The sequence below is a fragment of the Artibeus jamaicensis genome, unplaced genomic scaffold (assembly GCF_021234435.1).
Source record: "Artibeus jamaicensis isolate MK-2021 breed Jamaican fruit bat unplaced genomic scaffold, CSHL_Jam_final contig_908, whole genome shotgun sequence".
In the NCBI taxonomy this organism is placed as follows: Eukaryota; Metazoa; Chordata; class Mammalia; order Chiroptera; family Phyllostomidae; genus Artibeus; species Artibeus jamaicensis.
This window is the reverse complement of record NW_026522009.1, coordinates 1,446,164-1,460,582: the sequence shown is the minus strand read 5'-3', so window position 1 is coordinate 1,460,582 and position 14,419 is coordinate 1,446,164.

Sequence of the window (14,419 nt, the reverse complement as noted above, 5' to 3'; positions counted from 1 at the left end):
TTTAATTCATGTTGAATGAAGTGGAAAAAAATTCACATTCATTTCAGAAGTGATTCCATCTTGCTCTTTAGTGTACGTATCTTCAGAAAATCATAATGGAATCCTGAAGAGATAACAAGGCACTTCCAACATTTCATTTTAAATGGCATTGAAGTTACTCAGAGTTTTCTCTGCAACTCTTGGGACCCAAATGTGCCAGGTCTGCTGAAGGTACATGATGGCCTGTCATGTCCAAAGACACTATGTTTGATAAGTCACTGGTTTCTGCTTTTCTCAGAAACTCCGTACCACTGGGACAATATTGAACAGCATTTCATTGATTTAGTAGAATGTCATCCCCAGTGTAACAAAACTGGAATACTAAAATAGTTAGGCATCAGCCGCAGTTCAAAAAATTGTCCTAACATTAAAATTTGTATATGATCATATTAAGACAATTTTAGGCATCATAGGGTGCCATGACATCACCCCCAGATTTTATTGACTCTAGGCTATTTTGCAAACACCATTTGTGTAATGAAGAAAATTAATCTCTCATTGTAAAAATTAAAGCTAATTTTAAAGATTAAAATCAATTTTCTTTTTCTTTTACATCTCTTCCCTTGAAGGGGCCAGACAGACCGTACAAGGGAGACCGAAATAGAGTCAAGGATCTGTAGAAGCTGAAAATTGTAGTGCCAAGGAATTGATGGTGGGACTGGGGCTCAGCAGTCAGTGAAGCCAACAAGAATGTTGTGTGACCAGCAGTTAAAAAAGTGACTAGTCAGCAGATTGTGTATGTATCTAGTGGGATGGAGCAACTAAGCTAATACACTGAGATATCAGGAATCATGATTCTCACTGTCAAAGAAGTCAAATATGAAAAGAGAGAAGGTATTAGATTGGACTTTGAGGGTATTGTTGTGAATAGATCTCTACATATATATGTTTGGAAATAAATGTACATATGTATATACATGTGTGTTTTATCATATCGTATATGTGGAGTTATATATATGTCCATAATATTATATATGTATATATATATATATATTTAGCTATGTTGTCCAGAGCACCTGGATTCTATTAATCTCTACAGCAATGAGGACACCAAAATATATGGATCTTGGTTTCTAAATACCATCTTCTGCTAAAAGGAATGAAGACTCTTTCAAGGAATGGCATAATGGCTGATTTCAAGGGGAGAAATTACAACATGAAACTGGAACACAGTTTATTTTTTACAAGTATAGTTTTCTGTCTTTTACTCCCATCCCAGCCCACCCTCCCCATGTTCCCCACCTCCCTCCCATTTCCACCCCCCTTAGCTGTTGTCCTTGTGTCCTTTATACTTGTTCCTCTAAATCCCTCCCTTTTTCCCTTGAAATTCCCTCCCCTCTCCCCTCTGGTCGCTGGAAGACATTTTTGTTTAGAATTTAAAGCTCTCAGATATAGAGACATGTCAAAATGAGAAAAATATTAAGTTTGAAGGATCTCTAACTAAATCTAGAAAACCCTGTGCATCAAAAATATCAATAGTGATGGCTTACATCACACTGGATAAAATCATAATTCAAAACTTCATGGACATATAAATTAATTCATAACTATATGTAACTATAGGAAACTCTCATCCTTATGTTAGAATCACAACACATAGAGAATGAATGAGAGAAATAGAAACAACCACTTAGTGGATGTCAACTGAGGCAGGGAGCATTAATATAAAATTGGTGAACGAAAGTTTGGTGACAGAATGTTATGGTAGATTCACAGTAATTTCCCCCCAAATATTTAAAAGTCACACAAGAAAAAAAATATAACTTTCAGTAGAGAAATTTTGCAGTTTTGCCAGATGATCAGAGGTGCGGGGGACGGGAAGATGTTCAGTTCTCATGGTGTGATACACTGAAAGACATAGCATCTGCTCCTCCCAAAGTCATGAACTGATTCTGTGTATGAGGAAATGTGCAACTGAACCAGACTGAGGGGAATCCTCCAGGTGATAAGCCTTATATTCCCCAAACAAATCTAGGTCATGCAAGACAGTGTAAGACTAGGAAAATGTTACAGACTGAAGAATAAAGAGACTTGAAAGTGAAATACACAACCCTAGAAAATACCTTGGACAATAAAGGGAAAAAAAAGAGATATCATTGGACTGTTGGTAAAATTTGAAAGAAATTTGTGGATTGCATGGTAATGTACTGATTTCCAGATTTGCATGGTTGTGCGATGATTATGTAGGACAGTGTCTTGTGCTTGTAAAATATGTACTGTAGTATTAAAGAATAATGGGGCATCATGTCTGGAACTGCTTTCAATGGTTCAAAAGGGAAAGTGAACATTCATGGAGTTTTGCATTCCTACATATCTTGAGAAAAATGTATCCCATACTATCTTTGCAAGGATGATTGTATAGCCAAGAGCTGTAGAAAACAGGGGTAATGACTCCTTCCTCTGGACACAGAGAAGGTCTGTTGTATGACCAGAATAATAAAGTTAATGTTTTCCTCTGTGGTAAGGCAAATACACTTTCACCCCCTTTATAAATGGAAGCTTTTCTAAGTTTGCAATTACTCACTTGTAACAAAGACCCACTGTGTGTGCAGCAAACATCTGGGCCTGCCTTCCCATCATCCTTGGCATAATCCCCATTGTATTGGGCAAGAGGAACCTGTGGGAACATGATGCTAATGCCACCTGCTGCGTCTTGAGTGATAAAGTATTAATGACTAATAATAATGTCTCTTGGCTTCTGCTGGCATCTATGAGACTGTGACTTAAGTAACTTGTTAGCTTGCAAGCAGGATAAAATCTCAGATGTTTCATAGCTCTTGACATTTACATGTGGTGAGTAAAAAAGTGGCAATTGAACAAATATAATGAACTATCAGCTGGGGAATCTGGGTGGAATCTACATAAAAGTTTCATTTCATCTTTTTTATTCATACAAATTTTCCACTAGCTTCATGCCATTTTTAAATTATACCAAAATACAATGATATAAATCATATTAAAATTACACTGATTTTAAAATAATATAAAATATTTATATTTTAAGTATAGTAGGCCATTCAAATATATATATATATATATATATATATATATATATATATATATCCAGAAAGCCAGATTAGTCATTAAGCAGTTAAGCAGTAATTCTCACTTGGCCTATAATATATACATTATAATAATTTTCAGCCTGCCATTTACATTTTCAAACTAATTATCTTACAGCCATTTAAAGTTTAATGACTATCTAGAGATGTGCAAATATCAATGACCATCTGGGAATTTATTTGCATTTTAATTTTTTCATAAACACGCAACAGTATTAAAAAATACACATAAGCAAAATACAGATACAAGTAGAGAATGAGCTGTCTTTTTAATGCTAATGCTTCGATTTTTTCCTTCTGTAATCACTGTGAAGTACACAGATATATCTGTATATATTTTCATAATGTCAGAACTATTTTTTAATCAAGAAAAACATTGCATATTACTGCCCTCAGGAAATATATTCTAAACAAAACATAAAATATTAATATTTTAATTTAGCATTTATCCAGAGTGAAATATCCAAGATGACAATAGAGCAAAGTAATGATAAATGTGGGGTCTAAAGGTAGAGCCTTTGGAGTTTGATCTTGTGCACATATTTCACTTCTTTCATCCTCAATTTTCTTACCTTAAGATGAGAATTACAATGAGGACATGGAGGGGAGAAAATGTGAAGTGTCTGGTGCACAGTGAAATTTCAATGTATCATCTTTTGTGTCACCAGCCTATTTTTTGCCCTTTTTTGCAAGTGAAAAATTTATGAAATTTATACTTTCCAATAAATATATATTCCAATAACACAAACATTTCACCTCCCAATAAAATCTAATTACTTTAGAAGAATGCTTCTAATTTGATACAGGAATATATCTTTTTCCCCCCCAGATCTCTTGTCCAAAATTTTTCACTGAAGTGAAACCTCTGGCATGGATAACTTAAGCTCTCTGAGAGCACAACCAACTTGAAGAAAAAAGGTGAGCATGGGTAGGTAATAGACCAAATTTAGAATGTTGTATCTTTCCATAATGCTTTAACTCAAAGAAAGTCTATCTTTCTTTGGCAAAATATGCCTTTTTGTTTGTTTACTCTTGAGATTGATACATGATTTGTGTCCATGGTATGCTTTTTGTCTTTTTAAAATTTTATTTATGGAATTCTTATTTTTTAATTGATGACAGAGAGAGAGAAAGAAAATGAGACATCAATTTGTTTTTCTACTTATTTATACATTCACTGGTTGCTTCTTGCATACGCCTCGATCAGGGATTGAACCTGCAAACTTGGCTCATTGGAACAACGCTCTACATAGCATTCATTTCATTAAAAATAATTTTAAAAATGATTTTAATCTTGATTATTCCCCTATGAATTTTTTTTAATTCCCAAAGCATTAGCTTTACCTTTCTCATTATTTTTCTTGGAGGCAGAGGGAAAATGGTTTGCTTCACTCTTCCAAAGCCCGATTTCATGAATTTTGTGCCTCTAAAAGCAACTGCACATCATATTTTATTTATTGAGTTTCCCAACCTTTTCCTGACCCCAGAAAAGAACTTCAGAGAGTTTAATATAGAGGTAAATGAACTCCATATTCCTTTGCTCTCAAAAAAGACATGAATTATATCCAGTTCAACTTTAGATGTTCCTTATATCTGTACTTCTCAATTTTCCTTGCCACTGCCACTCAAAAGCCTCTATGTTCTCTCTCCACCAAGATTCTTCCACAAAGTGTTCAGGGGTATTTCTCTACAGTCCATCTTTAATTATGCTATCTCATTGTGTCTATGTGTTGGTTGGCTGATTGGTTGGTTGGTTGGTTGTTGTTTTTTTAAGACTTTTAATATGTTCCTATTCCCTAAAGTATAAACAAATACCTGTCTGTATGTGTTCACTCAGGCTCAATTTCCTCAGCTATACCACAAAGATAATGAGAACATACGAAATACCTAGAGTTCTGGATATATAATTAGTGTTCAATGTGTTAGTTATCTCTCTTACCTACATTTAAAATATCAACATATTGCATGTTGGAATTTAAAAATGTTAACAAAAACAATGAGTTGTGAATTAAATTTTAACTTCTATAGGACTCCTTTCTATCTTTCTGCCCAGGTGTTTGCAGTCTGCTCAGATTTTGCTCTAAACTACTAGGACCAGAATTCTCCAGAACCTTGCAACATGTCCAGACCCCTTTTCAGGGCCCTCCTTGGGCACTTCCGAGAATGTGTGCTCATAGGAGTGCTGAATTACAGCAGGAGAAAACACGACTCAGGCAGGATGCTGCTTCCCCTCAAACACAACAGACTCGTGCATGAATGGGTACGCTACGTGCAGGAAATGGGAAATCCACACTCCTGGCAACAACTCTGTAGGGACAACTGACAGAGGATTTATAAACTGCCTTATTCTCTATAAGGGAATAATTTCATTGAGTTTAGCTGGGGTTGTGGGGAGTGGTTCAGGGGAAATGAAGACAACGGTACTGGAACAATAATTTTAAACAGTTTAAAAATAAAACAATAATTTTACTATAGACAAAGTGAAAAAAAAGAAGCACAAAGTGCTAAAAGTTAAACATACTTTTAAAATCCAAATGAAATTTAATTGATCATTGCCCTTTTCTTGTAGAGAACAGTAAGCTTTCAGAAGGAAAATGGTGAACAAATCATTAAATTGTTCACTATTTTTTGCTTTAAACATCATCCATTATTCGATCATTAACTAAGAAATACTTATGACAAAATTCAAAAGCAAGCCCTGCAGAATCCTATGTAAAAATTATTTTAACAGATTTTTATTTAGAAAAACAAGATAATTTGACACCAGAAAAAAAAAAGTTTCCCAAATAGCTCCACATTACTTTTCACACTGTAAATCTGCTTCCAACTCCTGAAAAACCAGATTAAGCCAGGCATTTTCAAAATTTTAAATAACAATTTATACATCAAAACAGTTGAAATTGCCATGTGGATCTCAAAAATACTTAATTTTTTATGCAATAAAAACAATACAAGTTGGACTATTTAAAAAATCAGCAATGTATCAATTAGTACCACTTTAAAATATTATTCTCACAGTAAAAAGCATTTGTCTAAACACAATCCCACGGATGGATTCTTCTAAACTTTCTCTTTTGCACCACTGATCTTTAAATTAAATGCTTTTCACATGTTTATATTTATATAAAAAATTAGAATTTTTTATATAATGGTATTAAATGGGAAAGAAGAAAGAAAGAAAGTAGGGCAGAAAATCATGTAGGAAGAAGCAGGAAATGAGAACATGAAGAATAAAGAAAAGTAGGAAGGAAGAAAGAAGGGAGGTGGAGATAGAAGGGAGGGAGGGGGAAGGGAAAGACTATGAGGAACAGGTGTGGATTAGAAGCATCAGGGAAGCACTTCCCAGATTCACTGGGTCCAATCTTTTCTAAAATATTAACACACTCCTCAGTACAGCTCTACATATTAGCACTCTGAATATGAGAAACCTACATTTCAAAGCTTCATCTTCAAATTTGATAGTTAACAGGAAGTTGTACTCGCCAAATCAGAAACACTACCATCTGCCGACCAAGAAAAATTGATATGAGTTTTGCTATTGTTTCTTTAAACTGCATAATTGAAATGTTGCAAACTATGTAATGCATATTATAAAACCTGTATTTAGTAACAGTGTACTGATATAAAGACATTAATTTATTGTTATAACCAAATCTGAGAAATATGACATGTGCAAAAGTACAAAAAGAAATATTTTGATTTACAGTGATATTAAGTATAATAACAGTTTTCATTAGTAACCCCAAATATGTAAAATAATCTTCTGATTCTCTATCCATAATCATATATAGCAGTTAACAAATGTTTGGGCATTAACTCAAGGCACAGCACTCCAATTCACAGCTCTGATGTAAACATTTTCTTCTAAAAGTTCACTATTTACCAAAAGCCCATCTCAGCACTCAAGGAAACACATCAGCTTGATCAAATCTCAATAGAAAATGCCCAGATCCTTAAGGGTGCTTCCATTTCCTTCTTGCACCCCCTGCTTCCCACATTAATCAGTGGAAGTAGGGAGGAAATGGCAGATTTTAATCTATCTGGGAGGTGAAGACAGTATTTTCTGATAGATCATGTTGGGTAAATATATGGGTTATACATAGCCTGTAAAAGTGATCACAGAATTACCAGCGATATTTCTTTCTATGACTGTCAGTGATTTAGGGAGTCTCCTAATTGACCTGCCCGTATGTGCAAGGCCTGACTTAGAATGTGGGACTAACACCACATTTATTCTGTGCAGAGCTTCCTTCCATTCTTCATTCCCAGCTTTACCTCTTGTCATGCTAGTCTTGCCCTTTACACCCGAGTGATGGGAATTCGCTTGCAGCTCAAAGGAAACTTCAAGATATTTCACCTCCGTGCCCTTGTTCAGGCTGCTCCTGTCTGTCTCTATGATGCAATTATCTTCATGAGGATGTTCTTTCTAACCTACTGAGACTGAGGGGGGCCAAATTTCCTTCCTTTGTGCCCCCAGCTTGCACTGCATATGTATTTACTACTGCATTCACCATGAGAAAGTGATTTGTTTCTCAACCTGTCATCCTTGCTTTGTTAGTGAACTCTATCAAATGAGAGATCTGGACTCATTTCTGTCCAGATAATCCATGGCACAACACTTTATAATGGAATTTTTAATACTAATATTTTAGGATGTCATACAATATTTTACTGTTCTTCACCATTTCTACAGTGACAGAAAAGTTTGCATAGAAATTACTGACAGCATGTTGTGTTTGGTAAACTAGCTATTCTGTTTTGTATTTTTTATATATTATTTTTATTATATCTTGCCCCCCCCAACTAGACTCTAAGCACCTTTGGCGTATTTCAGACCGTATGTTCCTCACTAAACTAAATGTTGTGAGGGATGTCAAGTAATTTTTTAAGTGCCCTGACTAGGGATCAATCCCACAACTTCGGCATATCTGGTTGATGCTCCAATTAACTGAGCTACCCAGCCAAGGCCCTAAGTAAGTTCTTATTAAATATTTTAGTGACATATAATCTCAACTAGATTAATAAAAAACAAAGTAACAATATGATGTAACAAGCACTGCACAATCCAGGGATTTACAATGTGCAAGTGGAACAAAAAAGAGAATAAAAGAAATGTATTTGGGGAATTTATTGCTTGAAAGTAATCTTAAAGTATAATTTGGAGTATACTTAATTTACACAGGAATTCCCTAAAGATTAGGAAGAAGAATCAAAATGTATAATTGGTAATTGGGCTGATAAGTAGGAAATAGTTACAGACCATTCTATTTGTTTCTCTCTCTCTCTCTCTCTCTCATATTTAAGGCCTCATATAGGACATTAATGGGAAACAATAAGAAAGGATGAGAAACATGTTGATGATCTTGAATTATAAAACTTTAAGAGAACATGAGAGTGAACCTTTATCAGTAGAGTATAAGATGTTAGTAATTTCCTGATTGCCCAGTTATCAGGTTTATTCATTGAGCCCAAACTTTTAAAGTTCTTTGTGAAAGAAATGTTAAAGATTTTCCAATTTATTTCCTTAATACTCATTTTTCAAAGCAATGTTGGAGGTTGGTACTGGAAGATTCATGTAGGTGAGGCAAGATGCAATCAGTGTAGCACGCAGTGAGAAGTATAATAAGTACTTTTTTCTGCCCAGTGTTTCTTCCTGCCAGGTTATAAGACCAAATATTAATGGTATTCTCAATAGTTGATATTAAAAATTATAATTATCTAGGAAGTACTGTAACCCTTTATATTCCTCACTTTTAGCAAATCTTTAATGCTTAGTTTAACTTGAGAAATGTGGGTATGAAAGAAACCCAGCTGTTCCTTAGAGTACTAGATACAGAATAGCAAGCTTCTTTATTTTCCTTTTTTATTATGGTAAACACTTAACATTAGTTCTACCCTAAATCAATTTTTCAGTGCACAGTATAGTATTGTCAATAACAGGCACATCTCCAGAATTTATGGCAGAGCTCTAAAACTTGTACAACTTTTATAACTAAAACTTTGTACCCATTCTGTAGTTTCACCTTTTCCCCTACCCCAGCTCCTGGTAACCACCAGTCCACTTTCTTTTTCTATAAACTTGACTATTTCAAATACCCCAGATAAATAAATCATGTGGTGTTTGTCAGTCTGTGACTGGTTTATTTCACTTTGCATAATGTCCTTCAGATTCATTCATGTTACCATATGGCAGGGTTTCCTTCTTTTTCAAGACTAGATAATAACATTTCATTGTATGTATATGCCACATTTTTACTATGATTAATTGATAAACATTCATGTTGTCTTCATATTTTGGTTATTGTGAATAATGTTGCAGGGAACACAGGAGTGCAGGTGGCTATTTGGGATCCTATTTTCAATTCTTTTGGCTGTATACCCTGAAGTGGGAGTGCTGAATAATACAATAATACAGTAGCAGGGGTTTGTTTTGTTTGTTTGTTTGTTTGTTTGTTTGTTTTGAAAAGGAAAAAACATTTGACAAAATTTAATACCCTTCATGTTTCATGATAAAAACTCTCAACAAACCAGGTGCAGAAGAAATTTGCATTAATGTAATAGAGGCCACAGATGGCAACTCCACAGATATCCTATATTAATATATAAGAAGAATTGATGCTAAAATATCCATGTTGTTCAAAGTAAAATCTCTATCAAAATCTCAATGGCATTTTTTTAACAAAAAAAGAAGAAGAAACACCTCAATAGACCTTAAATAGCTAGCGCAATCTTGAGAAACATGAACAAAGCTAGATGCATCACCCTTGCTGAAATCAAAATATGTTGCAAAGCTACATATTAAAATGATATGGTTTAGGCATAAAAACACTCATGTAGACCAATGGAACAGAGTAGAGAGGTCAGAAGTAAATCCACTATATATGGTCAAATGATCTTTGACAGGAATGCCAAAAATACACAATGGGGTATACATTATGTTGATAAAACTTCATGTACATTTGTGACAGACTTAAGTAGAATTCTTACATTATATGAAAATATCAAGTCAAAATAACTCTAAGACTTAAATGTAAGACCTGAAACAGTAAAGCTCCCAGAATGCCACAGAGGGAAGCTGCCTGACTTTGGACTTGCAATGACTTCTTGGATATGACTCCACAAGTACAAGCAACAAAAGCAAAAATAGGCAAGTGGAACCACATTATTTTGAAAAGCTTCCTCATACCAAAGGAAACAATCAACAGTGAGAAGGCAACCTAAAAAATGGGAGAAGATACTTGCAAAACATATATCTAATAAGGGGTTAATATCCAAAATGTATAAGGAACTACTAGAATTACAAAAACAAAAAATAACTTAATTGAAAAATAGGCTAAAGAATCCACAGACAGCTCTCCAAAGAAGATATACAAATGGTTAAGAGATATATGAAAACATGTTCAAAATCTCTAATTGTCTGGGAAATGCAAAATCACAATTAGATATACTTCACACCTGTTAGGATGGACACTATAAAAATAAAACAAAAAAAGCATATGTCTTGGCAAGAATATACAGAAATACTTATGCACTATTGCAATCATTGCAAACTGTTGGTAGAAATGAAAAAACTGGGCAGTCATGATGGAATATGATACCCAACTTTCAATACCACTGGGAATAACAGAGCACCCTCAATGGCTCCCAAGAGCCGAGAGAACACTGGGTAGAAGGGCACAGAATGGGGATAGGCAGAAAAGTAAATTTTATTGGCCAAGGGCATGGGTAGATAGACATAGGAAAATGTCACTCAAGCACTGTAAAGCTCATTCCAAGTTTTATAGCCATGCATGCCATTTAATCTCTGTATATTCTATTTCCCACAGCAGAAAATTAGGACTAGCATCTATATTTTTTATGTTCAATCCCCATAGAATCATAATTAAAACAAGGTTATTAGTTTCCTTTCACCAGTGAGGAAAATAAGGCTCAAGAAGCAAATGATTATTCCTACCCACCATCAAAAATTTTCTCAAGTAGGAGAGCTGTGCTTCAAACCCAAGGCATGTGACCAAACCTTAATGCTCTCACTTCTGCTCCTAATTTCTACAAAAGCTTATTTCACCATGTGTGGCATAGTGGTTCATTCCCTTGAGGCACAGGCCTGGTGCTTGTTAGTTGTGTAACCTTAAGGAAATTACTTGATCTGTCTCTGCAAGCTGTAGAACTGCTTTGAAGCATTATTTGATTATTCTCTTTTACAAAGTGAGGCTAATAATACTATCTTTCTCTCAGGAGTTACTATATATAAACACAGCACCTGGCACATTAAAAACACTACATAACCTTTTAACTACTATCACAGTATTACTACAAGCATATTGAGAAACAAAAATACTGAAGAGTAAATGTCATGCCCAAAGGGAAGTGTACAAACTCAAAGACAGACTCAAATAATTGTGCTCGTGGCTGATCCCGTTTCAGTTGATGCAATGGATGTGAGAAATACGTAGTTTTTCTCATCCTTCATGATTTGATTTCCCTTCAGGATGGCTTATTGCATTTCATTCCCTAAAAGCTTACATATCTTCACAACAAAAGAGTAGGAAAGGGAAGCCAGAGGTTGGACATGAGCCAAAGAAATCATCAATACCATTACAAGAAACATATTGGTACAGAGAACAATTGAATGGATCTGGTTGCCCTTCAATAGTCCCAGGCAACTAAAAACCAATATGGTTTCCTTTTCTATTATGAGACTCAATATCCTCACACTGGATTGTAGGAGAGACATAATACAGAGAGTAAGCCAGAGTGGCATACAGCAAACGTGCCCATGATGTGGAGAGATAGGAAATGGTGAGAGAGAAGAGAGGATGGATAACACAGAAGTCCATTAAAGCAAGGCTGTGCTCTTGCAAAATACTCTGTACTTCCTTTGCAAGATGCTTCCTTATGCATTTAAAATTTGAAATTACAAAAAAAGTAGTCTCTGAAAACAAAAGTGTTACCCCTGATTAGAAATGACATAAGAAGCAGCAGAAAAGATTCATGCTCAGCTTAAAGTCTTGGAGAATAAGAAAACCTTTCAGGAACAAAAACAAAACATGACAGAGGAAAAGCAGATTAGTGTGACTTCAGAAATGAGTTCCAAGACTACTGAAGCACAGTGTATTAGCTTTATGACGAGAGCCATTAGCTCTCCACAGACAGGCAATATTTCTAAAGAACTGCACTGTGCAGAGGAGAAAATGTGAAGGATCTAGGAACAAAGCTCTGCTTTCTCACAAGTTATTAAACTCATTTATACTACTGAGTCCCTATCATTATGCTCATTGCCTTGACATGGTTCAGTGCGTTGATATTTCACTCAGCAGGGTACGAATTGTGACGACAGAGAAAGGGAACCCCTGAGACTTGATTTCAATTACCTCTGTTATGACCAGCTGCACTTCCAATGAAAGCAAACATCTAAGCAACTACTCTGGGAAAGAATCCTCTAAAAACTCTTTTCAGAGCCCTTTAGCCTGAGGCCAATTTGCCAACTATGTTTATAAACCTCTTCAAGTTTCAGGTTCATTTTTTAAAAGCATTTGCAGGCTTTATTTCTACAGCACTGTTGAACAGAAGTTCTATGCTTGTTAAATCGATGTGGATCTTTCCATTAGTGATGGAAATAGCTTTTTGTGAATTTGGGGAAATTATCCATTGGGATGATAGGTGGGTTGGATGTGGTGGGTTTTAATTACTTGAAAACTACTTGAAAATTAAACAAGGAGTACATGCTCCACATTTGAAGAGTATCTTTTTACAGTGAATATTATTTTTCAGATTCATTAGCACTTAATGAATTCTAAGACTTTGTATTTCTCACTAAATGGATATCGAATAAAGGTGACTGCAAAGAGAATCAAAATGTGTCTAGTGAGGTAAAATAAATCACAATTAGTTATTGAATATCAACAATGATACTTGAGGAAATAAATATCTACCTTATTGAATAAAATATAACATTATCTTTAAGTTCTACAGTAAGCAACTATTTCCTATAAAATGTAACTTAATGGAAAGTAGAGAGTTTTTCATAATTAAAAATGCATATATAATAAAATTTGTAAAATGTCACTACTATAGAAAATTAACCTTGATCTTTAGAAATAGTCTTATTTAAAAACACCTAGGCAATCTTCAGAGAAATAGTGAACAGCCAATGGTACCCCAGCATATATGAAGATTGGAGGCCAAAACTGTGGAAGACATTGAAAAACCAGATGGTAAGCAGAGTGCTTCAGGACAATAGGGCCCCTGGGACCAGTACAAGGACAAGGGTGGCTGCAGCCCCAGGCCTGGCACCCACCAGGTCTGCCACAGGGTTCTTGGGAGAGAGCCAGGTCAACGGCTCCCTCCCTTGCCAAACAAGGTTTGAGCAGCACCAGAAGGGACCTGGATGCTTGAAGTCACATGGCAGGGAATGAGGACAAAGTGGCAGACACACAGGGGCTGTGAGCACTCACAGAGACTGTGGACACCAGCTAGGAAGAGTTGGGCTGTTATGGACCCTGACCTAGATAGTCCCTGGTCTGGTTGAAGAGTTGGGCTGTGTGAGAAGTGAGGTGCATGTATGGAGTGGTAGGCTTGAATAGGAGGAACTTTTCAAAAAGGAAAAGGGGCATTCAAGGCTGTTTGGGGAATTCTCCAGCAGCAACTGCCCTCCCTTACCCCAGCTGCGTCTTTCAGCCTCTACAGCCTCCAAGGTGGGCTCACCTCTCCTGGCAGGACCGAGGCTGTGCCTGTATCCCCAGACCAGCAGCAGAGGGCACCCAAATGCACCCACAACCCCAGTGGTGGGTCACAGACTCGGCCACCGGCCCCTGCTGTGGCTGCTGCCAAAGCATCAGAAAGAAGCCTCAGCAGCAGAGGCCAGCTGGTGCCTGACACCACCGCCCCACCAGCAGAGGCCCAGCGTTCACATCTGCAGCCCAGGGGACTGAGTGCACCTGACCTCGCAGCCCAGAGGCACCTTGTGCCCAACCCTACTGCCCTGGGCTGGGCACAGAAGCAGAGGAGGTCTGCACCTACATCCACTACTGGGCAGCCACACTGACATCCCCACCCTACAGGGCCAACTGGCTCTGTAAGAGGAAGGCAGAGACACCCCCTGCAGAGAAGAGCAGCTGGGCTCAGATAGTCAACAATCCCCAGGAAGACTTAACTCAGTGGGGGGCTAAACTACCCTGAAGAGACTCTGAGAGTCCCTAGCATCTAGGACAGCAAAGAGTGAGAAGGTGTTGTGTAAGTTACCTCTAACTGGTGCACCTCAGAGACAGCACGACTGGTGTACTTAAGGTGCAGGCTGAGTGCAGACAGGCATTAGTGGC